Source organism: Equus asinus, chromosome 7 (genome assembly GCF_041296235.1).
Source record: "Equus asinus isolate D_3611 breed Donkey chromosome 7, EquAss-T2T_v2, whole genome shotgun sequence".
Taxonomy (NCBI): domain Eukaryota; kingdom Metazoa; phylum Chordata; class Mammalia; order Perissodactyla; family Equidae; genus Equus; species Equus asinus.
Genome location: NC_091796.1, coordinates 30,542,478 through 30,561,005, shown reverse-complemented (window position 1 = coordinate 30,561,005; position 18,528 = coordinate 30,542,478).

Genomic DNA, 18,528 nt, shown 5'->3' with positions numbered 1-18,528 from the left:
ACCCCATAAGGCTATCAGCTGAATTCTCAGCAGAAACTTTATAGGCTAGAAGGGAGTAGCATAACATATTTAAAGTGCTGAAAGGAAAAACTATCTAAAGCCAAGAATTCTCTACCTATCAAAGTTATCATTCAAGATGGAAGGAAAGATAAAGAGTTTTCCAGAGAAGCAAAAATTAAAGGCATTTATGACCAATAAACTAGTCTTACAAGAAATGTTAAAGGGACTTATCTAAGTGGAAAAGAAAGAACGACAAATAGGAATAAGAAAATTATCCAAAAAAGTAAAATCACTGGTAAAGGCAAATATACAGTAAAGGTAGGATATCAACCAACTATAAAACTGATATGAAGATCATAAGACAAAAGTACTAACATTACCTAGTTCCATGATAAGAAGTTAACAGATACACACACACACAAAAGAGGTTACATATGATATCAAAAACATAAAATTTAAGGGGAGTATAGGAAAAGAGTAAGGCTTTTAGCAAGAGGTCCAATGTAAAAGACCACCAACTTACCATAGATTGCTATTTACATAGGTTATTATATATGAACCTCAAGGTTATCACAAACCAGAAACCTATAATAAATACAAAGAAAATTAAGAGAAAGGAACCAAAATATAATATTAAAGAAAGCCATCAAACCACAAGGGAAGAGAGTGACAAATAAAAATGGCAAGCAATAGGATATATTGGAGTATATGAGGAAGCCATTTGGTATAAACCTAATTCGGCCTGACTTCTTTTTTTCCTCCAAAAGGGCCTGACTAGCTATTGAGCACGCATTGCATATCTGCTTAGACACTTCCTATGGCCAGAAGGAAGGCCCTTGAGATAAAGATGCAACTCCCCCCCCCCCCCGACATTAGCATTTTTCCTTAGGCTAGGAACTGATTGCTGCACTCACCTCCCAGCTCACCTGTGACCACCCAGCTGGAGACAACAGACTGCCACCCTGCTGTGTTCACCGAGACAGAAGACCTACCTGCTATTTCCATCAATTGCTGTGCCGACAGAGTAGTCTCGCGACTATTGTAAAAGGGACATTCCAATCATATGTGAAACATCCTCTTTGAGGGTATATAACGACCCTGTATACCCCCCCCCCCCACCTCTTTGGAGTGCTCTGTTCCTTTGTGGAAAGACTCTCCCGGGTTATAATCCTCAGATTTAAGCTCAGAATAAACTCACCCAAATTTTCACTTATAGATTGGATGTGGATTATTTTCGTCGACAAGAGCAAGAGAGGAAGAAAGGAACAGTGAAGAACTACTAAAACACCCAGAAAAAAAAATAATAAAATGGCAATAAATACAAACTTATCAATAGCTACGTTAAATGTCAATGGACTAAATGCTCCAATCAAAAGACATAGGGTGACTGGCTGGATAAAAAAACAAGATCCAAATTTATGCTGCATACAAGAGACACACTTCAGACCTAAAGGCACTCACAAACTGAAAGTGAAGGGATGGAAACAATATGCCATGCAAATGGCAATGAAAAGAAAGCTGGAGTAGTAATACTTATATCAGACAAAATAGACTTTAAAACAAAGACTGTAACAACAGACAAGGGTACTACATAATGGTAAAGGGAACAATCCAACAAGAGGATATAAAACTCACAATATCTATGCATCCAACACAGGAGTGCCTAAATATATAAAGCAATTATTAATAAACATAAAAGGAAAAATAGACAGTAATACAATATTAGTAGGGGACTTTAACAATCCACTTACATCAATGGATAGGTCATCCAAACAGAAGATCAATAAGGAAATATTGGTCTGACACACGGAACAGATGGATTTAGTAGATACATATAGAACATTCCATCCAAAGACCACAGAATACACATCCTTTTCAAATGCACATGGAACATTCTCAAGGATAGATCTCATATTAGGCCAAGGAAGCAAGTCTCAATAAATTTCAGAAGACTGAAATAATATCAAACATCGCTTCTGACCCACAACAGTATGAAACTAGAAATCAGCTACAAGAAGAAAACTGGAAAAGCCACAATTATGTGGAAATTAAACCAAATGCTATTGAACAACTATTGGGTCAATGAAGAAACCAAAGGAGAAATTAAAAAAATACCTGGAGACAAATGAAAATGAAAGCACAACATGTCAAAATTTATGGGATATGGCAAAAGTGATACTAAGAGGAAGTTTATAGCAATACAGGCCTACCTCGACAAACAAGAAAAATCTCAAATAAACAATCTAACAGTGCACTTAAAGGAACTAGAAAAAGAAGAATAAACAAAGCCCCAAATCAGTATAAGGAAGGAAATAATAAAAATCAGAGCAGAAATAAATCAAATAGGGACTAAAACAAATTAGAAAAAAAATCAAAGAAACTAAGAGCTGGTTCTGTGAAAAGATAAACAAAATTGACAAATCTTTTGCTAGATTCACCAAGAAAAGAAGAAAAAAGTCTCAAGTAAATAAAACCAGAAATGAAAGAGGAGAAATTACAACAGATGCCTCAGAAATACAAAAGATAATAAGAGAATACTATGAAAAGCTATATGCCAACAAATTGGATAATCTAGAAGAAATAGATAAATTCTTAGAATCACACAACCTTCCAAAACTGAATCAAGAAAAAATAGAGAATTTGAATAGACCAATCACCAGTAAGGAGATTGAAACAGTAATCAAAAACCTCCCACAAAATAAAAGTCCAGGACCAGACATCTTCCCTGGTGAATTCCACCAAGCATTCAAAGAAGACTTAACACCTATCCTTTTGAAACTCTTCTAAAAAACTGAAGAGGAGAGGAAGCTTCCTAATTCATTCAATGGAGCCAACATTATCCTGATACCAAAACATGACAAGGACAACACAAAAAAAGAAAATTATTGACGAATATCACTGATGAACATGGTTGCAAAAATCCTCAAGAAAATACTAGCAAATTGAATACAATGATACACTAAAAAGATCATACACTATGATCAAGTGGGATTTATTCCAGGGATGCAGGGCTGGTTCAACATCCGCAAACCAATCAGTGTGATACACCACTTTAACAAAATGAAGAATAAAAATCACATGGTCATCTTAATAGATGCAGAAACAACATTTGAAAAGAGACAGCATCCATTTATGATAAAAACTGTGAATAAAATGGATATAGAAGAAAGTACCTCAACATAATAAAGGCCATATATGACAAACCCACAGCTAATATCATACTCAACTAAGGAAAACTGAAAGCTATCCTTTTAAGAATAGGAACCAGACAAGGATGCCCACTTTCACAACTCTTATTTAACATAGTATTGGAAGACCTAGCCAGAGTAACAGCAAGAAAAAGGAATAAAAGGGATCCAAATTGGAAAGAAAGAAGTAAAACTGTCACTATGTGCAGATGACATGATTTTATGTATAAAAAATCATAAAGAATCCACCAAAAAACTATTAGAAAAAATAAATGATACAGTAAAGTTGCAGGATAAAAAATCAGTTGTGTTTCTATACACTAGCAATGAAGTAGCAGAAAGATAAATTAGGAATACAATCCTATTTACAATTGTAACAAAAAGAATAAAATACCTAGTAATAAACTTAACCAAATAAGTGAAAAACCTTTACACTCAAAACTATAAAACATAGTTGAAAGAAATTAAAGAAGACACAAAGAAATGGAAAGATATTCCGCGCTCTTGGCCTGGAAGAATTAACATAGTTAAAATGTCCATACTTCCTAAAGCAATCTACAGATTCAATGCAATCCTTACCAAAGTTCCAATGACATTTTTAACAGAAATTGAACAAAGAATCCTACAATTTATATCAAACAACAAAAGATCGTGAATAGCCAAAGGAATCCTGAGAATAAAGAACAAAGCTGGAGGTATCACACGTCCTGATTTCAAAAATATGCTACAAATCTATAATAATCAAAACTGCATGATACTGGCAGAAAAGCAGACACACAGATCAATGGAACAGAATCCAGTGCCCAGAAGTAAACCCACACATCTATGGACAGCTAATTTTCTACAAGGGAGCCAAAAACATACAATGGAGAAAGGAAAGTCTCTTCAATAAATGCTGTTGGGGAAACTGGACAGTGACATGCAAAAAGAATGAAAGTAGACCTCTACCTTACACCATATACAGAAATTAACTCAAAATGGATTAGACTTGAATGTAAGACCTGAAACCATAAAACTTTTAGAAGAAAACATAAGCAGTACACCCTTTGACATGGTCTTAGCGGCGTATTTTCAAATACTATGTCTGACCAGGCAAGGGAAACAAAAGAAAAAATAAACAAAGGGGACTACATCACACTAAAAAGCTTCTGCAAAGCAAAGGAAACCATCCACAAAATGAAAAGACAACCTAACAATTGGGAGAGGATATTTTCAAACTGTCTGATAAGGGGTTAATATCCAAAATATATAAAGAATACATGCATCTCAACAACAAAAAACCCCGGGCTGGCCCAGTGGCACAGCGGTTAAGTTTGCACGTTCTGCTTCTCGGTGGCCCGGGGATCACCAGTTCGGATCCCGGGTGCAGACATGGCACCGCTTGGCACGCCATGCTGTGGTAGGCGTCCCATGTATAAAGTAGAGGAAGATGGGCATGGATGTTAGCGACTGGCAGTAGTTAGCTCAGGGCTAATCTTCCTCAAAAAAACAAAAAAACAAAAAACCTAACAACTCAATTAAAAAGTGGGCAAAAGGTCTGAACAGACATTTCTCCAAAGAAGATATACAGACGACCAACAGAGACATGAAAAGATGTTCACAATCACTAATTATGAGGGAAATGCAAATCAAAACTACAATGAGATATCACCACATGCCCATCAAAATGGCTGTAATTAACAAGACAGGAAATAACAGGTGTTGGAGAGGATGTGGAGAAAAGGGAACTCATACACTGCTAGTAGGAGAGCAACCTGGTGCAACCATTATGGAAAACAGTATGGAGATTCCTCAAAAAATTAAGAATGAACTAACATATGATCCAGCTATTCCACTTCTGGGTATTATCTAAGAACATGAAAACACAAATGTGTAAATATATATGCAACCCTAAGCTCATTGCAGCATTACTCACAATAGCCAAGACTGAAAACAACCTAAGTGCCCATCAAGGGATGAATGGATAAAGAAGATGTGATATACATGCACAATGGAATACTACTCAGCTATAGAAAATGTTGAAATCTTGCCATTTGCAACAAGGATGGACTTTGAGAATGTTATACTAAACGAAATAAGTCAGACAGAGAAAGTTGAATACCAGATGTCACTCATGAATAGAAGATAAAAACAACAACAACCAAACACATAGATAGAGAAATTAGATTGGTGGTTACCAGAAGGGAAGAGGGAAGGGAGGAGGACTAAAGGGATGACTGGGCACATGAGTATGTTAATGAATGGTAATTAGTCTTTGTGTGGTGCACATGATGTAGTCTACGGAGAAATCAAAATAATGGTGTACACTTGAAATTTATATAATGTTACAAAGAAATGTTATCTCAACTAAAAAAAATGAAAAAAAGAGAAATCAATGTGAAAATAAGAAAAACTAAAGAAAACAAGTGCCTTCTAGTCAGTATCACAGGTGATAGATCAGTTTAATATGTTTAACAAATAAAGAGATTTTATAAATAAAACAAAAACCCAATTCTAAAAATTTGTCCTCATCATGTATTTCTTTTGGAAATTTACAGTTATACAACACACAATGTATTTTTCTTTTGGCAGATTTTCCTGAAAACTTATTCAAGACTTTTACAATTTTGTGCATTTTGCTTCTAAGGATGTTCTCTTGCCATACATTATCAAAAAGCCTACTTAATGAAAAGACACAGACTCAAAGATCTCCACACATTGATTGGAATAAATGAGGGAATACATTGCAGGGCATTTTATTGACTGCTCTAGCTGGAAAGGATTTTACAGAGGAGCCAAACCAAGTTCTTCCTTTTCCAGGAGCCTAGAATAAGGAAGTGATTTGGAATGTGTAGATGGTACAAAGATCTTATAATTTGCCCCATCTGAGCACTTATGAGTCTGTTCAGAAACATTTTAGTTCTGTACTTCATGTAATATTTCTTCCCTTCCTTGTCACATCCACAAAATGAAGCCTATCTTCAGCCTGCATCAAATATTTTGAGAAAGGTGACAACTTCACTCAATCACCTAAGTATTTGCATCTATTCAAAATCTGAAGCACTGTGTGAAATAGGAAATGTAGGTAAGAAAACACACAGATAACCAAATGATTTCCTTATTTATTATAACTTTATCAGCTGTTTATGATAGCAATCATAAACTTTTTTCTAAGTCTCTTTCAATAATTTATTTGGAAAAACATACTTATAACCCCAAATTGGTCCTTGCCCCCAAATATTATCACAACTGCCATCTCAGGAAAAACATAAATATTATTACCAAAGTAATTACAGTTTTGACCCTCTAAATGTCCCTAAGGGCAATAGATATTACCTAAAGAAATTTTTCTTAATATCAGTTTATTTAATTGAAGCCTTAAAATTATTTGATGCACTAAAATGGCATATAACAGTAACTTCTGCCTCAAATGAAAACAAAATAATACAGAGGTAGGTAGATGCCTTTATTAACAGAAATAAAATAGTTGCTGATTGAGATAAGCATGGGCATATCTATCCACAGTCCAAATGAAATCAAGATACAATAAAATTTGAAGAAAATGGTACTTGTTACAATGAAGCTTAAGGGCAAGAAAATCCATCAGCTACATGGAGCAAAGATCTGACATACCTAGGCAGGCTGCAAGTATGTTAGCCTGATATCTACAATAAGAATGGCAAGAGAATCCTACCTAGTATGTTCTTCTGAACCCCGCCTGTCCTAATCATTGGTAGCCATTTGATATCGGTTATAAAAATGTTGACAATGACAACTCTATGAAAAGCAGACCCAGAGAAAGAAGAGAAATGCCTACATTAGCTGTCGAAAGAAAAAAATAGCTGACTCTCGTTGATTCCGGGTTATTCAAAACCTATTGAGCCAAAGGCACTTAGACAGCTCTCAGAAATCTCAGCTCACTCAACTCAAGTTAGAAAGCATTCACTTAAGTGGATGGTTGTCCATCTGCCTACTAAATGATCAGATTTTGAAAGATCTCAGTGGGCTGATGGCACGTTGGAAAAGAAAGAGAATCCACTCCTAACATCAGTAAAACCAGAGGGGCCTCAACAACAACAATGAAAAGCTAAGTTATGGTTCACAGAATTTACTTCTTAAAATCAAAATATAAAGCCTTGTACATTCGAAATTTGAGGGTTGAAATGAATAACAATACATCTTACTAGTGGGAAAATATTTTGTAACTTATTTTTAAGGGAAATGTGGTTGGGCTAAGGGTGTTATTAACCACAACTTTTTCAAAAGGCAGCTCACATTTTTCCTCTTAGCTTTTAAGACATTCGTCTTCATGATCTGTTATGTCTTCAGATAAAAGACGTGCTTCCTGTGCTTTAACTTTTTCTGTGGGAGGAAGTCCAGTTTGAAGAAGTTCAGACTCCATCCTCTTGAGGAGTGTGTTTTACTGTGTAGCAATTGTCCACCATTTGCATAGACAAACTATACAGTTACTTGTCTGTAAGAGTTTTAAATGTTGATGTGCGTGTCATGAAACATATTTAAAAAATTCAACTCAAAAATATAATATTTAGAATAAAAGACAAGAAATACAATAAATCCCCTATGGATCCAACATGATATACGTTGAGTCTTACTGACATGGATAGAAGTTTTTTTTTTTTTAAAGATTTTATTTTTTTCCTTTTTCTCCCCAAAGCCCCCTGGTACATAGTTGTATATTCTTCATTGTGGGGCCTTCTAGTTGTGGCACGTGGGACGCTGCCTCAGCGTGGTTTGATGAGTGGTGCCATGTCCGAGCCCAGGATTCGAACCAACGAAACACTGGGCCACCTGCAGCGGAGCGCACGAACTTAACCACTTGGACATGGGGCCAGCCTCCATGGATAGAAATTTGAGGAAACATCTTCTGCCTCTTTTTCTAAAATATTTTACTTAAATATTTACTTTTACTTAAATATTTCAGGGCTGTAAAAGACACATAATCAAATTGTTACCGGTGACAAACTTGAGAGTCACAGAGTCACAGTGACTTGCCCAAGATCACGTGGCTACCAATTGGGCCCAAGTCCAGGCCTTCTGATTTCCTGGTTCAAAGCCTTTCCACTAAACTATGCTACCATTGCCACCATCCTTTAATCCTTTAACCATGCTTTTTTTTTTCTTTTAGTATAATAGGTGTGTACATGCATGTCGTGTGTGTATGCATACACTAATGTTTTCAGATCCAAATAGATTTGAGATACTACAGCCTATCACTTAATTCTTCCTGCCATACAGGACTACAGGTAATGGGTGATCAATAATTCGGAGCTGAGAACTACAGCTAAGTTTAGGATAAATCAGAAAACTGTCCAGATCCTGGAAATTTCTGATAGGTAATAAGGATTTAAGACAGAGGACAGCAGTGAAATAACAAGTCAAGAAAATGGTCAAGACCCACAGATGATAGAGAAGCTCAAATCCAGTAAAGACAGTGAAGGAGGACAGGAGAGCAGAACGTGAGGCAGAGTACATGTTACAGGTAGACACTTCTTTACATTTTTCCAAGACATCCTACAGTCACTTCTAGTAATATTTGCGCAGATTTCTATGAAAGGTAAATTGGCAGTTATTATTATCCTCTTTTTATAGGTAAAAGAAAATGAGAGCCAGAGCATGTCTGTGGTCACACAGTCAGCTTGGGCTGGCCATCCAAATGTTGTGACTCCTGGATCAGGGTACTTTCCATCCAGAACCTTATCTCCCTCGTTTAATGAAACCAAGAAGTCAATGATGAACGCCCTTAAGTTTACAAAATGTCTTTCTTCCATCAAGATGACCTAAAAGGAGAGAGAGAAATACTTCTTAAAAGAAAAGAAAAGAGAAAGAAGGAAAAGAAAGAAACCCTTAGAAACAGTTCTCATGAAAATCAACAGTAGGATTGCAGTCTTGTATCCATCCTCTCCTTTCTGGACATTTCCCTTATCATTACCCTCAGACACTCCTGATATAAAATACTTTGTTGCTCTCCTACAAAAAGGTGGGGAAAATGGAGGACTAATTCCCTTTTGGGGCAAGAAGATGGCAATATGAACCTGGGATATCTTGTCTCTGAAAGCAAAGAGGCATGCAAAATATGAGTCCATGGTCAAAAGGACGCAGAAATCAACTTTCAGGGACTCTCACTGGCCAAAGGCAGGACAATAGATCCAACAAAATAATAATAATAACAACAACAACTCCAATGGATTGAAACTCATTAAAAAATGAAAAATACATGAGTTTATGATTAGAAAAAAATCTCATTGGTCAATGTTAGGTTCGGTTCAGGCACCAACTGGTGATTCTGATCATTGAAAAATAAAGGAAACTATCATGCATTTTCCCTCTATAGGTTGTATTTCACAACAGCTGGAGAGACGATAAGGGAAAATTTTTCTTCGGAGTAGAAATACAGTTTATAAATGAAGGAAGATTGAAAATGAAGGAAGATTGTTATGCCTAATGAAATAATGGATCAAGATAATAATCATGAATGGCTGCTAAACCCTTTGGATGAAGTTTGATTGGGAACACCATAAAAATGGATGAAATTTATATCACTTGAACACATTGATCAATGTTACCAAAGACAGGACAATCAACGTTTTGTTTTTGATAATATAATGCAATGGGAAGCACACAGTACCGCCTATGCCTTACTCTTGCTAGAAGGAAAAAAAACCAAACCAGAACTTTAATCTGATCTATGCCTTTAGATTCAACTGCCAGTTTTCAGGAAAAGACAGAAACTAGAGAAACGTGTTAAATGACACCTCAAGGATAGAGCTAGTCAAATATAAAGTGGGAAGCTCTACAGCACAAATGACCATATTTTTAAGTAAATAAATGGCAGTAAAAGAAAAGAATAAAGAAGAGAGTCTGTTCTGGCTTGTTAATATTAAAAGAAACTTTAGCGCAATATCAAACAATTACAATGTGTAAAATTTGTTTGGACCATGATTCAAATGAGACATTTTTGTGAGAACTGGGGAAAATTTAACACAGGCTTGTAATAGGTGATTTTAAGGTTTTATCTTTTTAATTGTACTTAGGTGATATTGAGATATTATTTTTAATTGTCCTTATTTTATTGGTTATGATAAGATATTGTAGTTGTGTTTTTAAAAAAGCTTAATCTGATATACACTGAAGTATTTGGGCAGGGGATATGTGGAAGATCACAATATCAAAATTTATCTAACATTCCTCTTTAGTCTTCTTAGATGGTATGCTCAGATATGAGAACTGGACCAAAAGGTATGGAAAACAAATTTACAGTTTATTTTATGTATACTTTTTTACAAGTTGTTTTCCCAAAGGGTTGTTATCTATAATCCATTAAAGATGGTATTATTATCTCTCCATTTTATACACAGATAAAGTTTAAGAAAGGTTTTATCACTGGCCCAGGGTCAGGCAGTGAATAATAAAATCCCAGTCTGAACTACACGTGAGTATGACTCACAGGCTGAGCTGTTGGCGCTCTGCAGGACTGTTTTGCAAGTGGTTATATGACAGGACAAAAAATAGATCCAAGCTTTATTTTTTGGCAGCCGTTTAGAAAGCATATCATATATTCTCATGAAGGCTTTGTTAGAAACAATCGTAAAAATCCTAGACAAGATCCCAAACACTTATTAAATCAGTAGTAACTAAAATCAAACAAGCCATTATCATTATTTCTCCCCAGACCCAAGGATGGTGCACATGGGTACACCCTCAGAGACCTCAGAGTACTCCATTAAGATGTCCTGCTACAATGGGGTTCAAAGAATGCATTCACCCTCACAAGACAAAGATCCCTCTCCTTTTTTTAAGTATGCCTTTTTTTTTTTTGAGGAAGTTTGGCCTTGTGCTAACAACATCTGTTGCCGATCTCCCTCTTTTCTTCCCCCTCCCTGATGCCCCAGTACATAGTTGTATACCCTAGTTGTAGGTCCTTCTAGTTCTATGTGGGACACTGCTTCAGCATGGCTTGATGACGGGTGTGGACGTTCGCACCCAGGATCTGAACCGTGGAACCTTAGGCTGCCCAAGCAGAGCGCGTGAACTTAACGGCTACACCACCGGGCCGGCCCCAAAGATCCCCTTTGAATAAAGAGGATGGAAGTATCTACATGTTTGGGGGTGCCATACACTGCTCATACACTGCTAAATTTGAATTGCTAATATATTATTTAAGATTTTTCCCTTTGTGCTTATTTGTGAGATTATTATAAAATGACCAGTTTTGAGTTTCAATGTTTTACTATCTATTTTGGTTAGTATTTGCCTGGTACGTGACCTTTAATTCCTTTTTTTTGTTTCATTGTATTGTTTCTTTGCTTAGTGTATTTTTATAAGCAGTATAGAGTTACTTTTATTTTTATTATTTGTAGACAAACTAGCAATCTATGATATTTTATAAGTTAAGGCATTTGCATTTATTTCATTGTTATACTGAATGTATTTCTGTTATTTTATTTTGTATTTTTCGTTTATTATATCCTCATCCTCTGCTTCTTTTTGTTTTCCTTCCTTACTTTATTTTGAATTAAGGCTTTTCTTTATTTTGTTCGTTTTCTCTATGGTTTTAGAAACTACAAATTACAACCTTATTCTTTTAATAGTCTTCCTTGTTTTATTTAGTTTTTTAAAAGGCAATATAACATCCATACAGAAAAGTAAAAAAAAAAGTCCTTAAAATATTTATGAATTGTATTTAAAAATATATACATGTAGACTATTTCGTTTTGTGTTAATATAGCTTCAGCTGCTTCTATTTTTATAATTTATGTGACACACCTTTTTCCATTTTTCAAAATTGGAATTTTCTGAATTCATATGTTTTAGAGATGGCTCAAAAACAGCGATGAGTTGGATTTTATTTTCCAATAATACATTTATAATTTTACTTTCATTTAATACATTTATAATTTAAAAAGCTCATAATATATTTGCAGTTAATCTTTTTGTCTATTTTGTATTTTCTATTTCTCATTTTTTATTTTTGTTTTTCTCTCATTTATTATCTTCTTTTGGATTATTTTTTTCACATTCTATTTTTCTCTTAATTAGTTTGAAAGTTACAGTACACACACTTAACAAAAACTTCAAGTATTTACCCTGCTCTCAGAATATGTGAGACCCTTAGAGCATTTTAAGTCCTTTTGCCACTTTCCTGCCTTACACTATTGTTATCTCTGTTACAATCCTATCCTAGTTTTAGCCCAACAAAAACTAAATTATTATTGTCTTACACAGTTAATGTTTGTTTATGTAAACCTTCATATTTGCCCTTTTCTGTGTTCTTAACAATTTGCGTCTCAGATCTGACATCTAGCAAACTGTTTTTCTCTGAAAACGTATTCATTTTACATTCTGGAAATGCATGTTTGCTGAGTATAGAATTCTACATTCTCAGGTACTTTCAGTAAGTCAGAAATACTCTCAACTGTCTTCTGGTTTCCAGGATCTTCTTGAGAGGTAAGCCGTCAGTCTCAGTGCTACACCTTTAAGATTTATCTCTTTTTTTTTCCTCTCTCATTGTCTAGCTGCTTTTAAGATCTTCTCTTTATCTTTGACATTCTGGAGCTTGATTATAATGATTCTTTTTTTCCCTCTTTCTTATCCTGACTGAGATTTACTGGGGATCTCTAATATGTGGATTGTATATTTTATCAGTCCTAGAACAACACTCAACCATTATCTCTTCAGAAGTTACCTCTAGCCCCCTCTCCCTTTCCTCTCTCTTTGGGACTCTTACTCATCATAGGCTAGATCTTCTCACTGAGCCTATGTCTCTTAATGTCTTTTTCATATTTTCCATTTCTGTCCTCTCTGTACTACATTAAAAATAATTTCTTCTGCCTTTTTCAGATCAGTCTTTAGCTATATCTAATGAGCTGTTAAATATAACTATTGTTTTTAAATCTACTTTATTGAATTATACTTTACATTCCATAAGATGCCCTCACTTTAAATAGAGTTTAATAGATTTTGACAAATGTATGTGCCGTGTAACTTTCATTACAATTAAGAGACCATTTCCACCACCACAGAAAGTTCTCTGTGTATCTTTGCAGTCAATACTCCAACCCCCACCCCAGGCTACCAATTATCTGATCCCTATTTTAGTGATTCATTTTGTCTTTTTGAGAACTTCATATAAATGGAATCACTCAGTATTTTCACTTTTGGGTGTGGCTTCTCCTATTCAGCATAATGTTTTTGATTTATCCATATTCTTTCATGTATTAATAGTTTATTTATTTATTCTCTCGTATGACTAAAGCAGACTTTTAAAATTATTTCTCCTTTTGATGGGCATTACCACTGTGTCCAGTTTTGGGGTGTAAGAAATGTAACAAAAATTCTGGTATATGCTAAAAACTCGAGTGTAATTTTTCAGTTATTTAGTAAGCATATGTTTAACTCCATAAGGAACTGCCTATATCTTTTCCAAAGTGGCAATTTTGCATTCCCGTTAGCAATGCATGTTCCACAGTGTTGTTCCATAACATCACTTACACTTTGTATTTTCAGTCTTTTTCTTTTTCTTTCTTTGCTGAGGAAGATTAGCCCTGAGCTAACATCTGTTGCCAATCTTCCTCGACTTTCTTTGTGGATGGCTGCCACAGCATGGCTGACGAGAGGTGTAGGTCTGCACTCGGGAACAAAACCTGCAAACCTGAGCCACTGAAGCAGAGTGCACTGAACTTAACCACAATGCAACAGGGCCTGCCCCTCAGTCTTTTTAATGTTAGCCATTCTAATGGGTGTCTGATGGAATGTAATTCTGGTTTTAATTTTCATTTTCCTGGTGAATAATTGCACATCTCTCTATATTCTTTTTTTTTTAAAGATTGGCACCTGAACTAACATCTGTTGCCAATCTTCTATTTTTTCTATTTTTGTTTTCTTCTTCTCCTCCCCAAAGCACCCCAGTAGATAGTTGTATGTTCTAATTGTGAGTGCCTCTGGTTGTGCTATGTGGGACACCACCTCAGCATGGCCTGATGAATAGTGTCATGTCCACGCTCGGGATTTGAACCTATGAACCCCCAGGCTGCTGAAGTGGAACACATGAACTTAACCACTCAGCCATGGGGCTGACCCCAACATCTCTCCATATTCTAATTGAGCATTTGTTTATCTTCTTTAAGAAGCATTTGTTCAAATCGTGTTACTATGTTAATTGATTGAAGTATTCAATATTTTTAAGATAATAAATTTCCCCTAATTGTCTTATAGATTTTATGTAATTGCAATAAAAACCTCAGCAAGCTTTTTTTTTAGCAATTGACAATGTAATTCTAGAATTTATATAGGAATACAAAGTATCTAGAATTATAAAACTATTTTGAAAAGAAAACCTTTCAAAACCTAAGAAGACAATTAACCCACTTTAAAAATGGGCAAAATATTGGAACAGACACTTCACAAAGATATATAAATGGCAAATAGGTGTATCAAAGGATGCTTAATATCATTAATAATGAAGGAAGTACAATGAAAACAGTAATGAGCTATCACTATACACAGACTACAACGCCATTGTTAAGGGACAAGGAATCAGAACTCCCTTGGATTTGATCTACATAGTACAAAGGGAAGTTGTAACAAATGGGAGAGATACACACTTTCCATCCAGATCATTTTTATTAGGTTATCATTGTTTGGGTAGATAATTTTTCTTAATTTATAGACTATTCAATTAAAGACAAACATTGGAATTAGCCTAAATGTCAATTTTTTAAAAAATGTTTGTATATTATGGAACAGCATATCCATGTAACCACTGAAAATATGGAACATTTACATTTACTGGAATGGAAGATGATCACAAAATATTAAGTTAAAAATCTAGTTACAGGACAGGACACAAAATAAAACCTTGTTTTTAAAAACCAAAAAAAAAGGAAAAACTGAGCATAGTAAGTGCTGAAGAGTATAGAAATTGTGGGGCTGAGACCCCATGTAAAGAGAAAAGGAGCCACATAAAGAAAGAGCTTTAGAAACCTGTATGATCCAGCATTCAACAACCTAATAATCACATCTGGAATTCAAATAAAAATTAATAGGCATATAAAATAGCAGGAAACATCTCTATAACAAGGAAAATAATTGCGTCAATAGAAACAGATGCAGAAACGACATAGATGATGGAATTAACAGAAGTGGATGTTAAAAGAGTTGTAATAAATACAATCAACGTCCTATTCTCTGTTCATGTTGGAGATAGTGCCCCAGAAATGAAGCCAGTAGACCATGGTTATGTCCTCCTGCTTCTCTAGGAACCAGTCTCCCAAAATGCTCTCAGAAGTAGTTCATTAACAGTTTTTGTAACTCCCTTGTTAAGTAAATGCAGCCCTACATCATCTGCTGGCTTCTAGTAGTGAATCTAGTTCTGGTGCTCAGTCTTGTGTGAAACTCTTTACTATCACTTCCCACAAATGAAGAACTCTTGGTTGCCTCTGCCTGCCTCCATGAACCAGATCCCACCAGGCTCACAGCTCTAGCCCTGATGACCATTTCCTATTTCTGTTTCATTTCTGATACAAGGAATATCATCGTTTATCTTGTCTTTAATTTAGTCCTTTTATGTTTGGTTTTCTTTTTCCGTATCATCTACATTAGTGTCTGTGAGTATGTTTGGAAAAAAGCTGTTATATCACATTCACGTCTTGAGCATGGGAAAATGTTTTTAAAGGTATTCTGTTACACAGTGCCTCTGTCCTACCACTCAAGCCATTTCCAGTAAATGAATCATCTAGTCCTCCATCTTTACCTGTTAATACTTTATCATTTTTCAAAACAAGATCAAGCCACTGTCATAAAAAAAAATCCCAGGACTCCTCATTCCAGAAATTATCTTCACGTCCTATGAAATCTCCTACTTCTTTATGACGCTTGTATGGAAGTTATTACACTATCATTTGTAGTACTACTATATTACTACTGTTTTTATTACTACTGTAATACTGCTATATTATTCCCTGTATTACTACTGGGAGTAGTAGTATATTACTGGGAGTTTATGGAACTCCCATTGTATTTTTGGTAATATTTTTATCACTTGCAATAATTTGCTTCACGTCATCTTGTGAATCCTAGTTAAAGAACTATGCCTGGGAATCACAGATCATCAAGTTTCTTTGATAGTATGGAGAGAATATTCCTTCCATCATGGAAGCTACCGCATAAGGCTTGCAGCATGCTTTTTCATGTCTTATTCAATCTACTAGATCATAAAATCCTTGTAAGTATCGAGTTTGTTTATTTCACTATTACGTGTAAAAGTTAGAATAATCAAAGGTACTCAGCAAACATTTGCCAAATGAACATCACAGATCATCACCAACCTTTAATCTTCAACCTGTGAATCATATGCTAATATCACACTCTATAATTAATCAGTGATAGATTAGGAGAAAAACTAACAACTACTGAACATGTCCCATAAGCTTCCATTGCCATGTCCTGTTTTCACACCTCATCTCATTTTATCCTCACAATAATCCAATGATGCACATATCATTCCTATTTTTAGAAGAAACAACTGATTCCTCACTCCAAGCTTGTGAGACCAAAAGAGTTTGACAAAATGATCAGTTAATTCATATTTCTGAAGTCATGGAGAAGAAATGACTAGTAGAAATGGTAAAATACGTACTCAAGTATACTGAGCCTGCAGTCCCATGTCTTCAATTATCATGTCCCCTTACGGTGGTTCTGAGGATTATATAAAATGTTGATGGAGAGGATTTGCTATGTACTATGTACTATGATTGGTACATCATAAGCAACCAAAATTGCTACCCATATTTTTTAACAATTCTTCATTTCCTACTTGTTTAATTTTGACTGTTCAAATTTAAGCCAGATACATCTTAGGATCCTATCCCTTCTTGCATACATTTCACCACTAGAATGTCTGGATCTTGGGTAGCATCAAAGCCTGGAATATAGTCACAAACCTCCTAATTGGCACTTCCTGGCTCCGTGGATGAACAGTATATCAGGCAAATTGGTGAGGAGGGAAGCCAAGGCTGAGTGAAATGATGAAAAACCTAGGGAAAGAAAGCTAATTTGCAACTAATTTCTAAAATATTGGCTAGAGATTTGTTCAGCTTCATGGGGACAATAGAGGGATTCAGGCATCACTAAGTCATTCTTCAGGGAAGATTAGAGGTTCTTGGAAGCTTTCTTTTTTCTCTTTTTTCCTATATTGCTGGAAGAATAGAAACTAACTGAATGAGCCAATAGGTATTTGTCTTGCTGAAGTTTGTTTCACAAATGGAAACGACACAGAATCATAGCAAAAAAATTGAGAAAAAAGCCAAACAAAATAAAGGTGTGAGTGGGGCCATCCCCATCAGATACCAGTGGTAAAATGGGCAAGAGAATATGCAGTTCTCCCACTGGACTATCTACCACTTGACATTGTTATCCAGGGGAATCTGGAAACAGTTAGCAAAGGATGAATAGAGAAGAAAAAGATGTAAAAAAGAATCATGAGCCCCTGAAACATGAATGGAGGAAGGAGAGGCAACACCTTTCATGGTGCCTTGCTGTTTGGGAATTTTCAATCTACTGAGAGCCTCTTTCACTCCATCCTTCCATCTCCTACCATTTGTTCCCCTACCTGTACACACACACTCACCTACCTTCCTTAAGGGCCTTAAATGCACTGGGTGAGTGTTCAAGGTCAGAATTGAACGCAGAATGGGAAATATACTTAGCATTGTCTTCTTGGGTCAAGCTTCTCTCATACTCCACAACAAACTAGTTTGCTCTTTTCAACCCAAATATTTCCTGCCTGAATCTTTCACTCCATTTTAGACATTTTTCTATGAACACACTGCTATCAAAGCTAACACAATCTGTGCATCTTTACCAAGAAACTCTCCACTGAGCCCTGGAAGGAACTGGAACATGTTTCTAGGCTGTGGGTAAGGAGCCAGCAGAGCAGTGGAGAGACAGTTTTGATGACGTTGTTTTTCATTTCACAGAGGACGACTCATGTTTCTCTCCTTAAATATACACTGCAAGCCACAAGAGATGGCAGCTGTCTAATTAAACCTGATAAAGCCGCCTTAAAAATGAGACTTGGGGAAACACATCATGTTGATTGTCGAGCTGCCCAATTTTCTCTGGAACCCAGCGAGAGCTGTGTACCATTCGGGAGGGACAGAGCGTGGGACCTGAGGGAGACAAAGCAAAGTTACTGCCACCATCAAGTTGCGAGTGTGAAATAACAGAACATTACCAATTCATATTTAATGCAAACTAGCTAACTTTACTTTATAAAACATGCAAAAGGATAACCTCATCTACCGTTTAAAAAAAGCCACTGATGAAGGTTTTGATAATATAACAA